Here is a 23,117-nt window from a genome sequence, read left to right on the forward strand (position 1 = left end):
AAAAATAACGTAATAAAAAGTGTATGAAATGCCTAACTTAAGCTTTGAGTAAAGGGATGAGATCCACTTTTTTATGTTTTTATTTCGTGTGTGTGTGTGTGTCGCCAAAGAGTTTAAATTAACCTTGGAAACATTTTTACAAGTGGTCAGGATACAAAAACGTTAATCTGCTGCTATTTCAGTATGTACATAGACACACATACATACATATGCAGATTCTTGGACAAGCAATTTATATCTACATAACCTAGGCTTCAGACTTTGATAGAAACAATTCAAAGCTCCACTCCTTTCTCTTCCTACGTAGACAATATGCTTAGAGTTCTTTCACTCTAATTAGTGGCACATACTCTTTTTGGTAGCTAAGACTGAGGAATGTAGCAAACTAATTTGCTTGGTGATGATTAACTAGTTGTCTTCTCTGTCTAAATGAGTAGCTGCTCTGGCATGGCTGAATTTCAGTGGGGTCATTATGTTTCATGTATCATGCTCTACCTCATTCTGTAAAATATTTTCAGGCTGTTAATTTAATTTTCAGATGTCTGAAATTGTTAATAATCCTGCTGACAGAAAAGCAATTATATGGGGCCAAAGCTGTCTAAGCAAACCTCCAATGTTTATCCCTTTGGCTTTATTTTAATATTTTCTTGTATCTATGACTATAAAGCACATTTTTTACTTATTTCTGGCTTGGTGATTTTGAGGGCAGAACATGTAAGATGCATGACTCCTATTTCCTCTCAGATTACTAACAAAAGCATAGCTAGGCCAGATTAAGTGGGACAACTTTCACTTGAAAGACATGTTAGATGAAATACTCAACAGACTTTACAGACTAAAGGCAGTTCTGATAAGTTTCCAATAAAGCATATTTCTAATAAAGAACCATATTTTTGCCATGACTTTTGAAATTTGAACATACTCAGAGAAGAGGAACTTGGCTCTAAAATCGTGTGTCTCTCCATCCAAAACACGCCTAGCCTGTCTCAGCAGACTGCAATGTTTGAGAGGCTTTCTTCCTTAGGCCATAGCTTTGGGAAACAGAAGCCCCAACTAATTGTGAAGTCAGAGTCTACTTAACAAATAATCTCTAATTGTTGATTTTTTTTTTAATAAAATCATTCAGAAAAAATCCATATTTTAACATTATTTTATTAAAAAAAAAAAGAGTACAGTGCAAGTGAGAATACTGCATCAGTCAACATGTTAAATTACCAATAGGGCTGCTGGTCTCTGATTACAGTTATTTATTTGTGTCATTTGGAAATAAGTTAGCAGGAAATATGTTAGAGCGTAAATCCTCAGATCTCTTCAAATAACACACATAGTTTAGCATGATTTTCAGTGTAAGTCAAATGTTAATACACTTTACGCGATTTGTGTTCCTAAGTAGATAAGACAGTGAAGGAGGGAGGATACACTGAAAGCTGCACGTGAGGGAGTAGACTTGGGGTATAAATGTACCTCACTTAGTCTGATATATAGCAGCGAGATTTGACTATAAAATTAGACTTGATTTCTGTAAGTTACACACCAAAATTGCATTCATTATTTGGTAATCACACTTCATATTTCATCCTGTAGAAGAACTTTTACAATAAAATTGTTGTAAGTGGGGACTGAGGGGGAAAAAAACCTAAAATACATTTGAAACATATAGTATTTTGATTTCTATATCATGACATTAACGGCACAATATGCTACAATGTGTTTTTGTACAAGGAGCCATATCTGTGACTACATTCTCCATTTCCTGAATAAATAACTATGTATTTCTCTTTTCTTTATCCCTTGCTGATACTGTATCAAGTCACACATTTTAAGTGGGTCAGAGAAGGAAGTACTTGAGAATGGACAAATTGCATGCTCAGAAAAATCTTTCCATGTCTTATGTCCTTCAATTACATTTTTTACATAGGAATGCTGATTACATTTTCCCCTGAGTTTCAAAATTTTGCAGGATATATAATTCATAAGATACACAGCTTATAAACAAAAGCATGTCTAAGCTAGTCATATTCTAACATTGTCATTATTTTTAGATCAAGCTAAAGGTAAAAGTAAAATTAAAGCAGCATAAGGTATCCTAATCTAAAATACAATGATTTCTAAAATTAATATACCATATTAGATCTACTAAATTAATCCTATTATAACAATTTCACTACGAATGCACTCATTCTTACACCAAAATATTCAATCGGCACAACTGAAGTTCATTTCTGAAATGAAATTTATACAACTAAATTATATACATATTTAAGAACCAACTGATTATGACATTTAAATTATAATTTTAATAATTATCAAAATGAAATAACATTGGAATTGATAAGAAGCTAAAAAATAATAATAAATAATAATAAGTTCCCTGAATTGCAAAACAGGAAAACAACACATTTAGAGGAGCTTTATAACATGAATTTTTAATAGAGTTTTTAACAAATGATTAACAGATTCATTTCTCATCTAAATTTCTAGAAATATTCAAATATAAAAATTAATTCCAACTGAAGAAATAGATGAAACTTTCTTTGTCCCTAAAGATGTTATAGACATTTCGGGAATATAAGACATAAAAAGTAAATAGAATATTAAACAGAAGATACCATAAAGCACATTATTACTCGTAACTGGAACCTGCACAAATGACAGTGATATATGTTCTCAGGAAATTCAAAACATGTTTGCTGTGGTTCAAGAGTGGTAAATACGAGGAGCATGAAAACAAAATTGGTAACATTGATGAAACAGGAAAGCAAGAGTTTTAACAACAGACTAAATGTAAATTTGTGGGCTAGGTTTGTGAGTATGAAGCTTTGAATTTAAAAATAACCAGAGACAGGAATGGTGGGTTTATGTGCAGACCTGAACCAATCAGAATTTTACTAATTTTGAGCTTCAAACATTCATGCATGAGCTTTGATCTTAATTTCTAATTAAAACCCATGAACAAATAACATATTTAAATTACAGGATGGAATATATTCATAAGTGCTCCATATTTTTTTCCCCAGAAAAGGTTAGGCTTACCTATATATATGGGAAAATTTCCTACTATGTTAAGTGGCAAAAAGCTTAATTTTATAACATTTAGTAGGCAGAATGCCTCCAAAAGATATCCACATCCTCTTCCGTGAGACGTGAATATATAACATTAATGGCAAATGGGACTTTGAATATGCAATTAAGGTTACAAACCTTCAAATAGGGAGATTATCCTGAATTATCTCAGTGGGCTTAATCTAATCACATGAGCCCTTAAAAGCAGAGAAATTTCTCCTGCCAGGGTCAAAGAATGTGGTAGAGAAGAAGTCAGAGAGATTTGATCTATGAGGGGGACTTGACTGGCCATTGCTGAAGACAGTCACATGGAAAACATGACAAGAAATGTGAGCAGCCTTTAGCATCAAAGCCTGGCCCCCTTGGCTAACGATGGTGGGGAAACAGACTTCAGTTCTACAAATGCAAAAGAATTGAGTTCTTCAAAGTGGATCTTCCCCAGAGCCTCCAAATATGAGTCCAGCCACACTGAAAACTTGATTTCAGCCTCGTGAGGCCATCAGCAGAGGCTCCAGCTGAGCCTGCTGTGCCCATATTTTTGACCCAAAGAATTGTGAGATAATACATGGGTGTTGTTTTCTGTTGTTAAGTTTGTGGTAACGTGCTACAGCAGCAATAGAAAACTGATACATACAGTAAAGAAAAAAATAGACATACTAGAATTTTTAGGGAGTTCATGAAAAAAGGGTAATGATGTAATAGTTTAATAATGTTATATATCAAACTTTGTGTTGAAATAGCATAAAGAAATTTCGATCCTAAGACCACAAACAGTGTTTTATAGGAAAGAAATCTGTAGCATGCATTTGAAAAGAACTTTTTTTTTTTAATAGTAGAACTGTAATGAAGGTCATGCATTTGATTTACAAATTAAATATATATATATATATATTTACCAGTCATCACTTTACCTATGTGAAAGTACTCTTATCAAATTTGAACAAAAAGTGATAAAGTGGAAAATAATATATGTATTTCTAAAGAATACAAAGAGGTAAGATGGGTCAATGAGCATGAAATGACCTTTTACATGGATCTCTATTGACATTTGTTAGATTTACATTAGTTAAAGATAAAAAGTAAAAATAAAAACATCTTTAGAAAAGTGTCAAATACAAATCTGACAGTAGAAATATTCTTTCACTGAACACTTTTGTTGCTACACATTATCAGTAAAAAATTCATCTTTAGCAATCCTTTGAAATAACAAATGTATGTATTAATAGAAGCTTAGTATTTTATAATATACAACATTTACTTTCTTACACTTTCCCACAGGTGTTTCATTTTTGGGCTGTAGGACAAACATAAAAAGTGAATATCAATGTATTTCAGTAACAAAACACTAGGCCATAAGATTACATGGTCCAATGGAATATCATGAAGCACATTAATTACTTTTCTAGGGTACACAGGAATATGTGTCAAAATTGTGACACGTGATTTCACTAAACTTTAATTTCCTGGATGCGAAAAAAAATGGTCAGTTAAAATATTCTGAACAATAAGTATGAAGTTTTAGCTAAAGAAAAGCACAGGGACTAAGGAAAATTGAGTCTGCAGCAACTAAGAGCAATCCATTTGCAATAGGTATCTGCCAAAAAAATTTTTTTTTTAATTTTCGTTGGAGAGAAGCATGATCTGTGGTGAAAACTAGCAAATAAAATTGCATTCTATAAAAAGTAGTTGAAAAAAATTTGTGGGAGGTGAATTGATCTTTATTTTTCCAAAATAAAATTATTTCCATTGCTAGCTATTTCACATCAATTAGTATGATGTTTCATTCAAAACGCAAAACTATCCAAGGTAATAAGATATATCACAAAATGGACTGTTAAATACATGTAAAGAACAGTTAATAAAAGACAGCTTGAATAAAAGCTGAAAATGAAATCTGAATAATAGTGTGAAAAAAAGAATATGATAATGAACTAAAAAGGCAGGAAAATAAAAATATCTTGGATAGGAGACCAGTCAAGTGTACATGTGAGTAAATTTGGGTAAATATGCATGTAGATGTGAGATATATATGTGTGTGTGTGTGTGTGTGTATACAAATCAAAAATTGCTACTTCATTATTTAACTACGAATAGCTGTGTTTTTTTAAAAACATTGGTCACATCTCTGTAAAAATGGTATGACAATATATCTTGCTGAGAATTAAGTTTTCTTCGTTATCGTCAAAGGATTAGTAAGCAATTATTTGGATATTTGTTATAGGAGTTAGCACCTCCTGGAAAAATCTCTAGGTAAAATTCTTTAAGGGTCAAAGAGGTGAAGGCTGGGGAGAAAGCTCCTGTTGGTCACTGGTGTTAAACACAAATTGAGACTACACTTCTAAACTAGCTAAAGTGTCAAGTTATAATGGATTAATTTGTCACTCATATGCATTTATATTTCCAGCCTTCCTCTAAATTTTTTTTTAATCATAATTGTTGTTCTTATTAGGCGCCTTCGAGTTGGTTGCGAGCCCTTATGTACAACAGAACGAAACACTGCCCAGTCCTGTGCCATCCTCACAGTCCTTTTTATGCTTGAGCCCATTGTTGTAGTCACAGTCAGTCTATTTCGCTGACTCTTTCTCTTTTTTGCTGATCCTCTACTTTACCAAGCATGATGTCTTTCTCCAGGACTGGTCCCTCCTGATAACATGTTCAAAGATGAAGACTCACCATCCTCTCCTCTAAAGAGCATTCTGGTTGCGCTTCTAGGCGCCATCCTCTCCTCTAAAGAGCATTCTGGTTGCGCTTCTAGGACAGATTTGTTCGTTCTTCTGGCAATCCAATGTATATTTAATATTCTTCTCCAACACAATAATTCAAAGGCATCAATTCTTCTTCAGTCTTCCTTATTTATTGTCCAGCTTTCGCATGCATATGAAGTGATTGAAAATACCATGGCTTAAGTCAGGCACACCTTAGCCCTCAAGGTGACATCTTTACTTTTTAACATTTAAAGAGGTCTTTTGCAGCAGGTTTGCCCAATGCAATGCCTCTTTTGATTTCTTGGTTGCTGCCTCCATGGGTATTGATTGTGGGTCCAAGTAAAATGAAATCTTTGACAACTTCAATCTTTTTCCGGTTATCATGATGTCACTTATTGGTCCAGTTCTAAGGATTTTTGTTTTCTTTATGTTGAGGTGTAATACATACTGAAGGCTGTAGTCTTTGATCTTCATTGGTAAGTGCTTCAAGTCGTCTTCACTTTCAGCAAGTGAGGTTGTGTCATCAGCATAACACAGGTTGTTAATGATTCTTCCTCCAATCCTGGTGCCCCATCCTTCTTCATATAGTCCATCTTCTTGGATTATTTGCTCAGCATCCAGATTGAATAAGTCTGGTGAAAGGCTACAACACTGATGCATACTCTTCCTGATTTTATAGTAGGTTATAAATTAGGTAGTTTCCCAGAACCACCTGTCCCAACCCTAGTGCTAGTCACAAAGTATAAATAACTAAATAATGACAACGAAAAGTTAAGGAGCCTAAGAAATTAAGCAACACATTAGCTATCTTTTCAATCAACAGGTAGTATTTTTTTTTTTTTTTACTATATACAGGGCATTGCGGCATTAGTACAGTTTGCAAAACTTTTTATGCATAAATCATCTCTTTTCTTTACTACTGATGTTGTTCTTTCTATTTTATTGGTGAAGAAGCTAAGGCTTATAGAAATTAAGTAGCACCTTGTCAAAAAGGGGCAGAATTTAGACTTGATTCATGTTTTTAAGTTCTAATTCCCAGTTTTTAAAACTACACAACTCCACTGCTAGGTGTTGGCACTTCTTTTGAGAGCAGGTATTAGAAGGAAGAAAGTGGAAAAATTACTCATTCATTTAATATTTATTCAGAATCCATGATGTGCCAGGCAATATGTTAGGTTTTGGGGTGACAATGATGGGGAGAAAATAATGGAAACACCCTTAGGGATCTGCTCAAAACTCCCAAAGCCTGCAGATACCAGAAGAGTTCAAGATGAACAAGGATTTTTAAAATTTTAAACAATTTGTGTTTAGGACCAATGGCCAACAGCAACTTTCTCCCCAGTCCTCATCTCTTTGACTCTTAAAGAACTTCACCTAGAGATTTGTCCAGGAGGTGCACTCTCCTATATGAATTAATTAAACATCAAAATAATTGGTTACTAATCATCTGATGTAGTAACCAATAATTAACCAGACGATTAGTGTTAAAAATAACAGATGTCATTTTGAGGACCAAGGTGTGCTTGACCCAAGCCATGGTATTTTGAATCACACCATATGCATGTGAAAGCTGGATGACAAATAAGGAAGATAGAAGAAAAATTGATGCATTCGAATTATGGTGTTGACGAAGAAGGTGGACTGCCAGAAGAATGAACAAATGTGTCTTGAAAGAAGTACAACCAGAATGCTTCTTAGAAGAAAGGACAGCGAGACTTTGTCTCACATACTTTGGACATGTTATTAGGAGGGGTGTTTCCCTGGAGTGGGACATCATGCTTGGTAAAGTAGAGGGTCAATCAGAAAGAGGTTGACCCCCAACAAGATGAACTGACACCGTGGCTACAACATGGGCTCAAACACGGGAATGATTGTGAGGATGGCACAGGATTGGGCAGTGTTTTGTTCAGTAATGCTAGGGTCACTATGAGGTGGAACCAACTCAATAGCACCTAACGACAACATCTGATGATAAAATTTTTTAATAGCAAATGCTCATATATGATTCACAATTCAAAAGGTACAAAAGAGTACATAGTGAAAAGTGAAATTTCTTCTCAACCTTGTCCCCATTTCACAAAGTTACTGTTCTCTAAAAAAAAAAAAAAAAAAAGTTCTCTAAAGCAACACGTTTTAACAGTTTCTTTGGTATCCTTCCAGAAATAGTCTAGTTATGTAAAAGTGTATGCATTTTTTTTTACACAAATGGTATTATTCTAATAGTATGGTTTAGAACTTTTACTTTTTATTCATTTATTCATTTATTATTTGTATGATTTAATACACATGGATCTGCATCACTTTTCTATCAGCTGTGTTGTATTCAATTATATAGATGGACCATAATTTATTTAACCGAATCCTTTTATAACAAGCATGGTCCGTTCCCATCTCTTTCTCTTACAAAGATGCAATGAAACTGCTGGCAAACTATTATCTATTATGAATCCCATAAGGAGTATAAAAGAAGCCTGGCTGGCACAAGCAGTTTACAACTGGTTGCTAACCTAAAGGTTGGCAGTTTTAGCCCATTCAGTGCCTCTGTGAATATAGGCCTGCTAAACAGCTTCTGTAAAGACTAAAACTAAGAAATCCTGATGGAGCCATTCTATTCTGTCACCATGGGTTGAAATTGACTTGGTGGCAACTGATTTGGTTTTTGGTTTAAAGAATAGAATACTTCAGAGTGGTCTAGTGTCCGTAGGTGAAAAGAGGTGGGTAAGATTATGTAGACTGAACAGGCAAAATGTGGCCACTGATAAACTCATTTAGAGTCATTGCTTTACAAAAGGAATAACGGTTAAATAAATAGCTCTTATTTAAAGTATTCTAGAGCAGTGCGGAATCGACTCGATGGCACTGGGTTTTTTTTTTAGAGCAGTGCTAGTCTTTGGTCTACATGAAGGAACTTGTACCAGGATGTGTATCAATGATATTAGTAATAATTTCTTCCTGTTGCTCAGCTGACTTTTTTTCTGTAGCAAAATTTTCTCCATGAAAGAAGCATTTCTTTTTCTTAGCAGCTTCCTTCATGATATTTGTTCTGCTGCAAGCTACTTATCTTGTCATATACTGGCATTTTGAGTAGCAGTGTCCTTTTAAAGCACACCAGCATTAGTCTTATGAACTGTTGACTATTACATTAAAAAGTCCAGGGGTAAGATTGCTATTACAGCTTTTCTATTGATTTGCGATGGCAGTTACGTGAATCCATAAATTCAACATATAATTTTCCATGGCTAATTATAGTATAAACAAAGCAATATATGGACTACAAAGATGATGAGGTCTCAGTTCCTGCCTGCCTTCAAGGAGGTTTTAATCTAGAAAAAAAGTTAGGATGTGAATGTGCACAAAAAAATTTGCATGCTAAACTAAATATTATAGCAGAGATGTGATATATACCATGCACCAGGAAATTTTTGGAATATAGAAAAGAGCAAAATACACAAAATTTCTCCCGTTATCAAAACTTCATTTATAATTCAGTGTTTGAGTGGCATCACCATATATTTTAACTAATTATCAGGATTTCTGGCATAATGTCTCTTATCTGTAAGAGGCAGGTTCATATCAGTTAAATAATATCAGAGCCAGGTTCAAGACTGGGTCCATGATTTTCTCCCCGGTGTCCTCTACCAATTAAGTCAAACTTATGGAATCATTCTTTTTCTGCTTCAGCTAGTATGGAATTCTTCCATTTTAAGATTCTATTTCTCTTGTTGAAGGTACTGCACAATGTAGCACTTAACTATTTGGTAGCTGTCTCTTCCACTATTCAGATGCTTGAAAGCAGGAAATGTAGAGAAGCAGTATAGTGTAGGAGTGAAGAGCATGGACTCAAGGGCTGGTTGATTTGTGTCTGAATCTGAGCTCCACTGTTCATTAGCTATATGAACTTGAATAAGGAACAGAACTTCCCCGTGCCTCAATTTCCTTAGCTTCAAAATGGGGATAGTGAGTACATACTTCATAAGTATGTAGTTGTTAATAAATAAACAAATAGTTATGGTAATTAAATGCATAAATACACATTAAATACTTAAAACTATCTCTGGCATATAGTAAAAATTCAAAAATATAATACATATTACTATCCTGTACTCACTTTGTTATTAAAATTACTGATGCCTGGGACCCATTCCAGTATACCCTGTGTCTCAGTATTTTTCAAATGTTCCACAGATGAAGCTGATGTACAACCGAGTTTGGCAAGAATATAGTCATTTCAAGGTGGGATTCTAGCACTGTCCATTATAAATGCTGGCAGTTATATTTTTAAATATTATATTGACAATTTTTATTCAGTAGCCTTTTTAGTAAATGACAAATTTCTATAATTTATATTCTCTGCTGTATATATATATATATATTTTTATGTATCAGCTAGACAAAAAAGTAAAACAACAATGTCAAATCATTTAGACAGGGCACAACATTGTAAAAGAATGAAATAACTACCCAAATGAGAAAAGAACCAATAACACACATCCTTTACAAAATGTTATAATACAAATTGAATAGGGAGATAAATACAGACAAAACGGCCTCTTCTGTTTTGGGTGGGGAGGAAATTAATATTTTGAATGATTTTTTTAAAAACCATTTTCATACTTGCAAAACGGTATATCAGGTAATCTGGCTCCATCTCTAATTTTCTATGAATTCATAGCCAAAGGCTACCTTATTTATAAAGTCATCTTTCTGACTATTACCTTACATTAATGATGGAATATTTGTAGCAATGATTTATCAGGAAATATAAAGCACCTTTTTTTATGGCCCATAACCAGGGCCCTTCTTAATAATGAAAATTAGCCCCTAAATAAAAATGTATATATACATATACATGTGCTGGTGAATCACCAAAACCTCCCTTACAGGTTATCAGAATAAAACTTTCAGTTGTGCACCTTTTCTTACACTTAGGAACATGTTCTGTTATAAATAAAGACAGAATCATGCTATGATTCAATCATAAGAATGTTGTTAATGCTAGATGACAATTTTTTAAATGTTAATTTGGTCCAAATACTTGTTACGAATTTTTTTAATTATAATTTTCATTACAATGTGGATATTATTTCTATTAAATTATATAGATTGTCTAAATTGTTCTGTATTTGATGTACTGTAACTATATTTTCTTATACCACATCCATGAATGTAATCCCTCAACAATTTTAATTTATATATTATGTACTCACTATTTTAAACATACACTGAACATGCATATAGCTCTTTAAATATATAATATATATTAATATTTACATAAATTTACTTGTACCATTATGTAACTAAGTAAGCTTCTTAGTTCCTCTTTCTAAATATTTACACAATGATTATAATATTGTTCTGTATATTACGGCATTCTAAAGTCCCACAGGTTTGGTGTACTTTCAGGAGCAGTAATACACGTATTTAAACAATGTGTAGGTTGTTTATTAAGAGTAACATTGTCAATGGGAAAAATATTAAAGAAAAAGATTTTTATATTCTATTTTTTTTGTTGTTTCTTCTATTATGGTATAAATTGTTTTTTACTGTAATTTTTCTACACTTACAAATTCATATGTATCTGAACTACTTTATTGAATATTCTCTTACAGCACTGTTTTTTGCCAGCTATTGTTCCTCACTGGTGGCTTTGTTTTTTCTAAAATTATCACCCTGGCACTCTCTAGAACTAACTTGATTTTTAACTTCTCATCCTATTATAAATTGGATTAGTCAAGAAGAAAAAACAAGCAAGAAGAGAAGGAGGAGGAAGAAAAAGGGGAGGAGGAGAAGGGATTTGTAGGCTAGGAGAAGGAGAAAAGAGTGAGGAGGAAAAAAATAAAAGGAAATAAAATTGCCAAAGATCACTGAAATCACTTCATTTAAAATGCACAATTCAGAAAGTTATCTCAATTGCTCCAGGTACTCTGGTACTTAGTTACTCTACAAACTAAGCAATTAGTTTAATATAGTCTGCAGATACACGACTAGCATCGTGGGTTATACTTTAAAGTTGTTGCTTCATGATACATAATTTATAGCTGCAGTGGTTAAGAGCTATGTTTCCTAACCAAAAGATTGGTGATTCAAATCCACCAGCTGCTCTTTGGAAACCCTATGGGGCAGCTCTACTCTGTCCTATAGGGTCACTGTGAGTTGGAATCAACTTGACAGAGATGGGTGTTTATCTGTTTACTTACAGCTAGGAAGTCAAGTATAAATGAAAATGTATACATGCTAACTGTATTCATGCTTTCATGCAAAAATGTAAGAGTTGAGGGGTTATAACAGAGAGAGTATGGCCTGCAAACCATTAAACATTTCTTAACCGGCCCCTTCCAGGAAAAGTTTGCCTAGCCCTGACTTATTTTGTTTGGATGCAAGTAAAAAAACCCAACTAAACAGTGGTTTAAGGCATGTGTGCATGCATGTGTGTGTATGTGTGTGTGTGTGTGTGTGTTTGTGGTGTTATCCCTCATGCAAAGAAAAAAAAAAATTCCACAAATAGGCAGTTGTTATATTTCAGTGTTTGAAAAATGTAAAGGTGATTCCTGAGGCCTTTCCTCATGGTTGCAATATGGCTGCTAGGCATGGAGAAGGAAAAGCCAGGGTGGAATGTGGAATGCTCAGCATCTAACTTAGGAACACATACTTCTGAAACCTGTGGCAATCTTTTGCTTTCATGTCATCACCTAGGCTGGGGAATGTATTTTTTAAATTTAGGCTTGACATTATGCTCCCCTAAAAATAGGACAGTAAATAAGAAGGAAAAGTTTGATTTTGGGGAGGCAGCTACCAATATTTGCTATACTCATTTTCCCAATAGCAGGGGAGAGGGAGATCATTAGCTTGATAATCTTCCCTCTGGTTAATTTCTCATCTGAGTAGAGATCAAAAGGGACTAAAGCAGGTGACTGAGATTCTCTAAGTGAATCTAACAGATTAGATAAAAAGTAAGGTCACGCAAATGCTGATTTCAAGAGATATTTGTGAAACAAATAAACACTCATCTGTCAGGATTAAGACCTAGGTAAAGAAAAAAAAAAATTCCTTGTTTGACCCTTTTTAGCTTTTCCTTAAAGGAACAAATAATTGTAGAAAGCCTGAGCAAGACAGAGTTTAGTTCTGAAGTGGTCACATCAGGTTATCTGGACACATTTTCAGTGAGAGGAGCCATTTATTGGAATGTATGAATAAAATGTAAACTAACATGAATATAATACTTGTTTAAAGAACACTTATAAATGACATTATTTCATTTATCCATTTTATACTTGAGAAATCCCTATGTGAGATGAAAGAGTCTCATATTTACCCAGAGTACTAGCAAGAAACACTCTACCTATTTTAGGCAGCTACATATATGCTAAATAAATGCACAAATTTATGACACTACAAATTATCTTTTCTGTCTTTTATATAATCAATTTCTTCCTCTCTGTTGGATTCTTCCTAAGAGATTTTACATAAACTTAATTGTCTCCCATGAAAATGAAATTATTTCTCATACCTGCATCCCTTTCCAGTTGTTGGAGAAACTCTATTCTTTCCTTTACAAATATGACCAAATAAATTAGTCTAGATTTTTTTGTCTACTTTCTTAACTCCCATTCACACTTCAACCTTCCCCAGCTTGGCTTTGGCCCACATGTTCCATCAAGTGAGTTTTGATAAGGTGACCAATGAGCTGCATCTCACAACACTAAAGTGCTATTCTCAGTCCTCATTCTTGGCTTTTCAGTAGCTTCAAGAGTGTTAATCTCTCTCTCATTCTCCCCTTAGCTTCCATAACACAATTCTCCTCTAATTTTTTCTGCTTGTCTGGCTGATTATTTGTTTCCTTTGCAAGCCCTTTCTCATCCAAAAGTCAAATTTCCTCAAGGCTACATGAAACAATAATCATCTTCATTAGTCCTTAGGAAAATGCAAACTAAAACCAATATAAGATATGATTTGGCAAGAATAAAAAGAATGACTATAATTAAATGACTATAATTAAAAAGACAGACAATGATAAGTGTTGACAAGAAGGTGGGGAAGCTAAAACTCTCATATATCATTGGTGTAAATATAAAATAGTGCAGCCATTTTGGAAAATCAGTTTGGAATTTTTTTTTTTTTAAGTTAACCATAAAATTACAATATGACCCAGCAATTCCACTCTTAGCTGTTTACCCAAGAGAAAAGAAAATCTATGTTCACAGAAAGACTTATACTTGAAGTATAAGTATACAGGCAAAAAGTGGAGACAGCCTAAATGTTCATTAGCAGGTGATGAGATAAACAAAATGGAACATAAAGAATGGAAAAGTATTCAGCAAAATAAACAAATGTAAAAATAGATAAATAAACACACCCATAGGCTACATAACAGGAATGAATCTCAAAAATATTATGCTAAGTCAAAGAAGCCAGCTGCATGAACCCATATTATATAATTCCATTTATATAAAATATCTAGAAAAGGCAATTCTATGGATACAAAAGGTAGATTAGTGATTACCTAGGTCTTGGGGTGGGAAAGGGAGGCTAAAAGAGCACTACAATCTTACTGGGGTAATGGAAATGTTACAACACTGCATTGCGGCATTGGATGCACAACTCTTTAAGTTTACTAAAAAACCATCAAAATATAGACTTAAAATGGGTGAATTTTATGGTGGGCAAATTATACCTAATTAAAGCTGTTAAACCTATTTCAATGGCTTTCCATGACTTTTAGAATAAGGACCAAAATCCTCAATATGACTTACAGGATCCTAAACCCTTTAGCTCCCACTTCTCTTTCCAGCTTTACCATATACAAACCTCCCCTCACTCTGGTGTCTCAGCTGTGTTAAGCTCCTTTCACACAGAGTTGAGACTTCATTCTACCTGTTCTCTCCAAGTGTCTTTGCTGACTTCTCTGACTGGGTGCAATATGCACTCTTATGCCCCTGGGAAACCTCACTTTACAACACTTTAGAACTTCAAATTTACATATGAGCAGTATGATTATTTGATAAACGTTCATAAGGGTGAGGGCCATGTCTGATTTTGCGGGCCAATATATTTCCACTACTCATCACAGCATCTGGGCTGTCCACCACCATCACCACCCGTTGCCGTCGAGTTGACTCTGACTCATGGTGATCCCACATGTGTCAGCACAGAACTACACTGCATAGGGTTATCAGTGGCTGATGTCTTGGAAGTAGATCATCCCAGCTATAGGCTCACGTTAAGTTCTGGTTTAATAAATGGAAAACAACTCTCAGTTATCTAAACTTTTCCTTTTGGATAGAAAGCATTTTTTTTTTTTTTTTTTAATTTCTAGGGTAGTTCTTAGAGAGCATTTTATTTTTTTTAAGTTCTAGGCTAATTGTTCTCTCAAATTAAAAAGGGCTAAATATCTTAAAACTCACATAGTTGTACATATGCTTTAAGAGAAGGCTATTTTTTATGATTACTTTATATTATATTGCAATTCTCTAAAGGGGCAACATCATAAAATACTCAATGATAAATAAAAGAAACAAATGGATGATACCATCTACGGTTAGAATGATAACTTGAAAGGCAGTAATTACTTTTTGGTAATTTTCGACCTATCACTAACATAAATTTTAACGCCAATGAATGCAAGCTATTATTCAAATAGCTTGATAGATTTTAAAGGTAAGTAAAGTAATATTGTTATGGTATTATCAGGCTTTCTTTTATTTTAAACAAATATTCCAAAAGCAAGCAATTTTCTCTCACTGCATCTTGTTCTGCCTGCCTGCTCAGAAAATTAGAGATCAAGGTAGGAAATACACAATCAGTTATGTATAATACACTTGTTACTAAAACAAAGCCACCAAAATGTTAGTTTTGATTCTCTGAATTTTCATTTAAATAGTCATTTTGATGGAAGATTTTATTTTATACATACTCCTTGGCCTTAAAACTGCTTTGTATGGAAAAACAAAATGTTTACAAATTGAAAAAGAACTGAGTATTTTCATTTAAATAAATGTACATTTTATACTTATCTTCTTTAAATACATTTTAAGTAATTCATCAAGTAATAAAATAGTCTTCATTAACACTACCTTAATTAAGGGCTTCCTTTCAAACATAAGCCATGTATAATAATATTTATATAAAAACTTCTCCATATTTATAGTCAAAAGCAATTAATGGCCCACATTTTGGTAATTCTGTGGCTACTGAATTCCCTAATATGGTAACTGCAGAAAAGTATTGTGAAATACTTGTGAAATAAATGACTTTCACATTCTCAAAGATATTTCTCATTTATATGATAGTCCTAGAAGTTGTATTGTCTCATACCCTCTAAAAATGAATTCCATGTGCATTAACAGCTTAGGATTAACACTTCAGATCTCTATTCAAACAATAGCCAATACATAAAAAATAGCACTAGGAGTTTCCTTAACCCTGTGTGTCAGTTTGCTAGGTCTAATCTTGAGGGATAGTAGCCCTGGTGACGCAGTGGTTAAAATGCTTGGCTGCTAACCAAAAGGTAAACCCACCAGACACTCCACAGGAGACAGATGTAGCAGTCTGCTTCTGCAAAGATTACGGCCTCAGAAACCCTATGGGGCAGTTCTACTCTGTCCTATAGGGTCGCTAAGAGTCAGAACTGACTTAACAGCAGTGGATAATCTTGAGGGAGCAGTCCCTGAATGGTATAAATGGTTAAGTACCTTTGGTTGGCCAAAAGGTTGGCAGTTTCAAAGCCACCCAGAGGTACTTCAGAAGACAGGCCTGGTGATCTGTTTCTGAAAGATGACAGCATTGAAAACCCTGTGGAGCAGTTTTACTTTGTACACAGTGTCATCAAGTGTCAAAACTCACTCTACAGCAACTAACAACAACAATAAATTCAGTTTTTGATTGATTATTCTCTTATATGAATGTAATAGTAATCTCTTTTGCCCTAAATCAGTAGGCTATTCACAACTTGCCACCAAGTCTCAGCAGCAACTTTCATTTCTTGAGATAAGAAATGATGCAGGGTTATGAGTCCTTTCCCTTATACATTCAAGTAACAGGCTCACTTCACAGCCATAGCAAGGCTCTTCAGGCTGCCCAGCGTCTTAGCATTTTAAGATTAGTGACCAGCAGAAAGTTGTACCAGTGATTCATTAAAGGCAATTCTATCTCATAGTAGATCTGATCTACTGATCAGATCTGATTCTTCATTTGATTATCATCAAAACAACAAGAGCAACAGAAAACAACAAACGCAATTTCAGACAATATATACAATGTTGAAAAATACCACAATAGTCTATGTTGCAATTATTACCCTGCTGATGTTTTTTTGATGTTCACTTTGTCTTTGCAATTCACTGACTGACATCTGCTTAACTGCTCTTTCAAGTGAGTATATTTCCTATTTCACCCGGTATTAAAGTTTGACTAATGCTACCCTTCTCTGCAAAATGCCATTATATTTCTAAATGCATACCTTACTTCTGTTCTAAATCCTTGATAGCAAACAAAAGCAATTGTGTAGCATATTTGTTTAGAAATTGCTATACATTAATGAAAAATAGAAGAAATATTCTGTACGGTTTGTACTTATTTGGAATTTATTTTGTGTGGAAGTTTCCTTACACGTATTTTAAAATAAGAATTTTTCAATGTAACAGAGTTCCAGTATTTTAGTTTTATTTTTCTTTTAGTCAAAGATAAGGAAGAATTAGCATTAAGCATCTAACCAGAGAGCAACCTGAAATATTTGACAAAAGTTACAGAATAGATTAATATTCTATCTCTAAAAAGCAGACAAAGAATACCTTTCTGGTGCAGGATTACCGGGTTATATGCTCAAGAAACAGGAGTCATTTGTTAGCTACTGCCCATTGTCAAAATTGGGGGAAAAATGTGAATTATTCCTTAGATAAGATGTAAAAGGACACTTGGCCACTGAGAAAATACACATACACACACACACACACACACACACACACACACACACGTGGGTATAGCTTCATTAAGTCGCAGGATTAGAAAGCATTTCAAATCAGTAGAGGTTAAATTTCTTTTCCCATATTTTGAATTAAAATAACAATGACATATGATTTGGTATTGATTTGTATGTATACAGAGGTAATTTCAGTAGAGAAAAATAAAATATATTGCTAGAGAGCACCCTCATTCACTAACTTTAAAAGTCATTCAGAAAAAAAGGTTCAATCTTAACTCTGCCACTTATTTGTTATACCATCTTGCTCAAATTGCTAAACCTCCCTGAGCCACATAATCTTTATCTGTAAAATGGGAACAGTAAGGGTCACTGAAAGGATTGGAAAAAAATGTAATGAATGTAAATCACTTAGAACAATGCTTAATGATTAGCAATATTTCAATATTAACAAAGAAATTAAAAACAAAATTGCAAAATGAACTTTGCAAAAAGCACATCAAGAAATGACTATATTCAGTTCATTTACAGTTTTCTTCCAGCACAAAGTGGCATTTAATTTTTAAATTTTTGTTATTGTGGTAAAACATTTGCCATTTTATCCATTTTTAAGTGTACAATTTAGTGACATTAATTACATTCACCATGTCGTACAACCATCACCACTCTCCATTTTCAAAAGTTTTTCAACCGCCTAAACAGAAACTATTATGATGACATATGCAAAGACCTGGAGATAGAAAACCAAATGACAAGAACACACTCGGCATTTCTCAAGCCGAAAGAACTAAAGAAAAAATTCAAGCCTCAAGTTGCAGTAGTACTGAAGGATTCTACAGGGAAAATATTAAACAATGGAGGAATTATCAAAAGAAGATGGAAGGAATACACAAAGTCACTATACCAAAAAGAACTGATCAATGTTCAACCATTTCAGGAGGTAACATATGATCAGCAACTGATGACAGTGAAGGAAGAAGTCCAAGCTGCACTGAAGGCATTGGCAAAAAAACAAGGCTCCAAGAATTGACGGAATACCAATTGAGATGTTTCAACAATCGGATGCAGCTCGGGAAGTGCTCACTCATCTATGCCAAGAAATTTGGAAGACAGCTACCTGGCCAACTGACTGGAAGAGAGCAATATTTATGCCTATTCCCAAGAAAGGTAATCCAACTAAATGTGGAAATTATCAAACGATATCATTAATATCACATGCAAACAAAATTTTGCTGAAGATCATTCAAAATCAGCTGCAGTGGTATACTGACAGGGTACTGCCAGAGGGATCCTGGATGAAAGCAAATACCAAAGAGATGTTTACCTGTGTTTTATTGACTATGCTAAGATATTCAACTGTGCAGATCATAGCAAATTATGGATAACATTGTGGAGAATAAGAATTCCAGAATACTTAATTGTGCTCATGAGGCATCTGTACATGGATCAAGAGGCAGTTATTAAAACAGAACAAGTGGACACTGCATGGCTTAAGGTCAGGAAAGCTGTGCACAAAGGTTGTATCCTTTCATCATAACTATTCAATCTGTATGCTGAGCAAGTAATCTGAGAAGCTGGGCTATATGAAGAAGAATGGGGCATCAGGATTGGAGGAAGACTCATTATCAACCTGCCTTATGCAGATAACACAACCACCCTTGCTAAAAGTGAAGGGGGCTTGAAGATGAAGATCAAAGACCACAGCCTTCAGTATGGATTACAACTCAACATAAAGAAAACAAAAATCCTCACAACTGGACCAATAAGGAACATGATGATGAAAGGAGAAAAGATTGAGGTTATTAAGAATTTCGTTTTACATGCACAATCAACACCCACGGAAGCAGCAGTCAAGAAATCAAATGGCGCGTTGCATTGGGCAAATCTGCTACAAAAGACCTCTCAAAAGTGCTGAAAAGCAAAGATGTCACCTTGAAGACTAAGGTGCGCCTGACCCAAACCATGGTGTTTTCGATTGCCTCATATGTATTGGAAAGTCAGACGAGTAAGGAAGACAGAAGAAGAATTGACGCCTTTGAATTTTAGTGCTGGTGAAGAATACTGAATATACCATGGACTGCCAAAAGGACAAACAAATTTGTCTTGAAAAAAGTACAATCAGAATGCTCCTTAGAAGCAAGGATGGCGAGACTATGTCTCACATACTTTGGACATGTTATCAGGAGGGGTCAGTCCCTGGAGAAGGACATCATGCTTGGTAAAGTCGAGGGTCAGCAAAAAAGAGGAAGGCCCTCAGTGAGATGGATTGACACAGTGGCTACAACGATGGGCATAAGCATAGCAACAATTGTGAGGATGGTGCAGGACTGGGCAGTGTTTTGTTCCATTGTGCATAGGGTCGTTATGAGTAAGAATCAACTCGAAGGCATCTAACAACAATAAAACAGAAACTCAATTGGTATCTCTTAAGTAATAACTTCCCATATCCCCCTGACACCAAACCCTAGTAACCACTAATAAATTTTTGTCTGTACACATTTATCTATTCTAAGTAATTCATATAAGTGAGGTCATATAGTATTTGTCCTTTTGTGTCCTGGCAATTTAAAATTTAACATATATATTTTAAATACAATATATATGAAACCCTGAATAGTTTCATTTAGAGCCACAGAGAATGCTATACTGAGGCATCTGGTGAGGTACAGAGATGTACTGTCTTATTCAATTAAATCCTATGTAATTTTTTATTTTGTGTGTTTAGATACCATGACTTATAAATGCTCTACAAAATTTAAAATCATTCATATAAATTCTAATGTAGTGATAATATCTATTACATAAACTACTTAATGGTAAATTCTAGGAATTAATTAGATAATAATTCCAAAATTAGAATGAGTTTATTTGATAAGACAATTTATTATTTTCACAATTTATTCATAATTTCACAAGTGATATGAAAGTATGACCTTAACACATCTTTATAGCATCTACTATAACCTTTCTAAAACATATATTTATATGTTTTATCCCAATGCTTTTAAATGTTTTTAATAACTCCTAATTAAGATCATAGTCTTGAGTACCTTAATCCATGACTCTGTACATATTATTTCATCTCACTGTGCCTCAGTTTTCTTTTCTCTCAAATAAAGATAGCAATATCATATTTTAATAGGTTGTTGAAAGCATTAAATGAGAGAAGACGGGAATAAATACTATCCCAATATTGGAGCCCTCGTGGTACAAATGGTTAAGCATTCAGCTGCTACCCTAAAGGTCATTGGTTTGAATCCACGAGAGGCTCTGTGGGAGAAAAGCCCTGGTGATCTGCTCCTGTAAAGACTACAGCCTAGGAAAACGTACAGGGCAGTTCTACTCTGTCCTATAGAGTTGCGATGAGTCAGAATCAACTTGACAACTCATAACAGCATCCTAATATTGGCATAATGTTCAAGGTCTGTCATGGATTGACCTCTTTTTACTTCTCCATTACCAATTACCTGTTATATTTTTCCTTGTATCTATATGCGAAGGCTGCAAAACAATTTCAAATTTCTATAAAAGGGAAATATCTCTTTTTCCTTAACTGATTTTATTTCACAACTCCATGGCTTTGGTTGCCTGATTACTCCTACATGGAAATTCTTATGCCCTAGTGTTCTGGAAAACTCTTGCTTACAACTTCAAGACAATTGAATATTTGGCTTCTCTGGACTTGGTATATACTTCAACTACAGATAGTTATCTGCTTATATAGCTCCCTCCCTTACTTTGTGTAGGGAATGTATTTGGTTCATGGTTACATCCCTGGGAACTGCACGGTAGCAAACAAAAAGCAGGCACTCATTATATGTTTATGGAACAAATAGTTTCTTTGACATTTGGACAAGAAATGCATCTACCTAAAAAAGGTCTCATATTGAACTCATATTCAAATTTCTATTTTCATTGTGCATAATATAGTTGATTTTATCTTAATATTTTAATAGCTATGTTCAGACTGACGATACTAGTCAGAAAAAAACAACAGCAGATATGCTTGTTATTGGAAAACTGCTCATTTAAAAGAAAAGGCAGGCAAAATGCAGCACTCTCACTTGTACTGAAAAGTTGTTCTTTGGTCTTCCTTAAGTCACCACTTGACAAAGCTGCCCTTATAAAAGGTTATGGAGTACTACTGTATTATGCTATTAGTACCTATTGCTTTAGATCAATACCCAAGAAATTCCCCACTGTGGTTACAAGGCCAGCATACTAGTCATAAATACATCAGCTATTTTATACTAACAATGGCCTACAGAGAAGCAACTTAACTTCCTCAGGTAAACTTTCATTTTGTGGTATAAATATAGCAGAGAATGCTTACAACTTCAGTAAATGCTAGGTATATAGGCAAACAACTGATTGAATCACACGTGATGGGGCAGTAGATAGTGATGGTGAGCTATTCAGGATAAATCCCCCCCCAACCCCACCCCGGGCTCCATTTCTAATGAAGTGCTTCCATTTTGGAGAAGATATAAACTCTTTATGTTCCTGCTAATCTGTAGGAGTAAAGATGGTGAGGAACACATTAACTTTTAAGTTAGAATATTATTTTAAATCATATAGGCAAGAGAAATAATTTTGGACCTTGCAAAGAGCAACAAAAATTTTAAAAAACAAAGTATAAATTCTTTTTTTTCCAAATAAGTTGAAGTTTTTTTTAATATTGACACTGTCACATTTAAGAAATAAATTATTTTAAAAAATCAGGTAATACATAAAAACACTAAAGAAAGCCACACATGATTCATATAATAATTTTTTTATTTATAATTTTTAATATATTCAATTACAATTTAAACTACTTGCACTTCTAGTTTTGTTAAATTTTTTATTCAAAACCATCAAAGTTTGGGGGATAATTTGAGAATACTTTCACAGACTCCTCAGGTATTTATTATCTAGAGATTACTAATAAAGTATAAGATACCTTCTCCTTTGTTTTAAAATATGAGTGTCTTACAATGTGAAATAAAGGTTCAAAATAAGATGTAAAACCATATAAGCCATTTAGGGAAATTAGAAATGAAGGTTTATCTGTCATGTTTTTACGGTTTGTGTTTGCTCCCAAGATCATCTTTATAAAATCCTGTTTCTTTGACATCTGAAAGAAAATATCGTCATTCTTATGTCTTTTTAAAACCAATCTGTCGACATTGGTATCAAACAACTTTGAACTTATGTTGAATTGTGTAACAAGTGACAATATCAACTCCCAAGACAGCCAGCATGCTTCCTTCATGAATGAATTTTGACAGGTCAGGCACAAACTTGATACTTACAAATGTGTGGTGGCAATAAATGAGCATCACAAATAGTACAGAAAGGCTTCTATTTCCTTGGAAGACATGTTTAGATTCTTTGGAAAAAATGTTACATATTAATTATCATTCCTTTGTCTGGTCTTTGTTGTGATTCAGCTC

This window comes from Loxodonta africana, chromosome 1, assembly GCF_030014295.1.
Source record: "Loxodonta africana isolate mLoxAfr1 chromosome 1, mLoxAfr1.hap2, whole genome shotgun sequence".
NCBI classification, from domain to species: domain Eukaryota; kingdom Metazoa; phylum Chordata; class Mammalia; order Proboscidea; family Elephantidae; genus Loxodonta; species Loxodonta africana.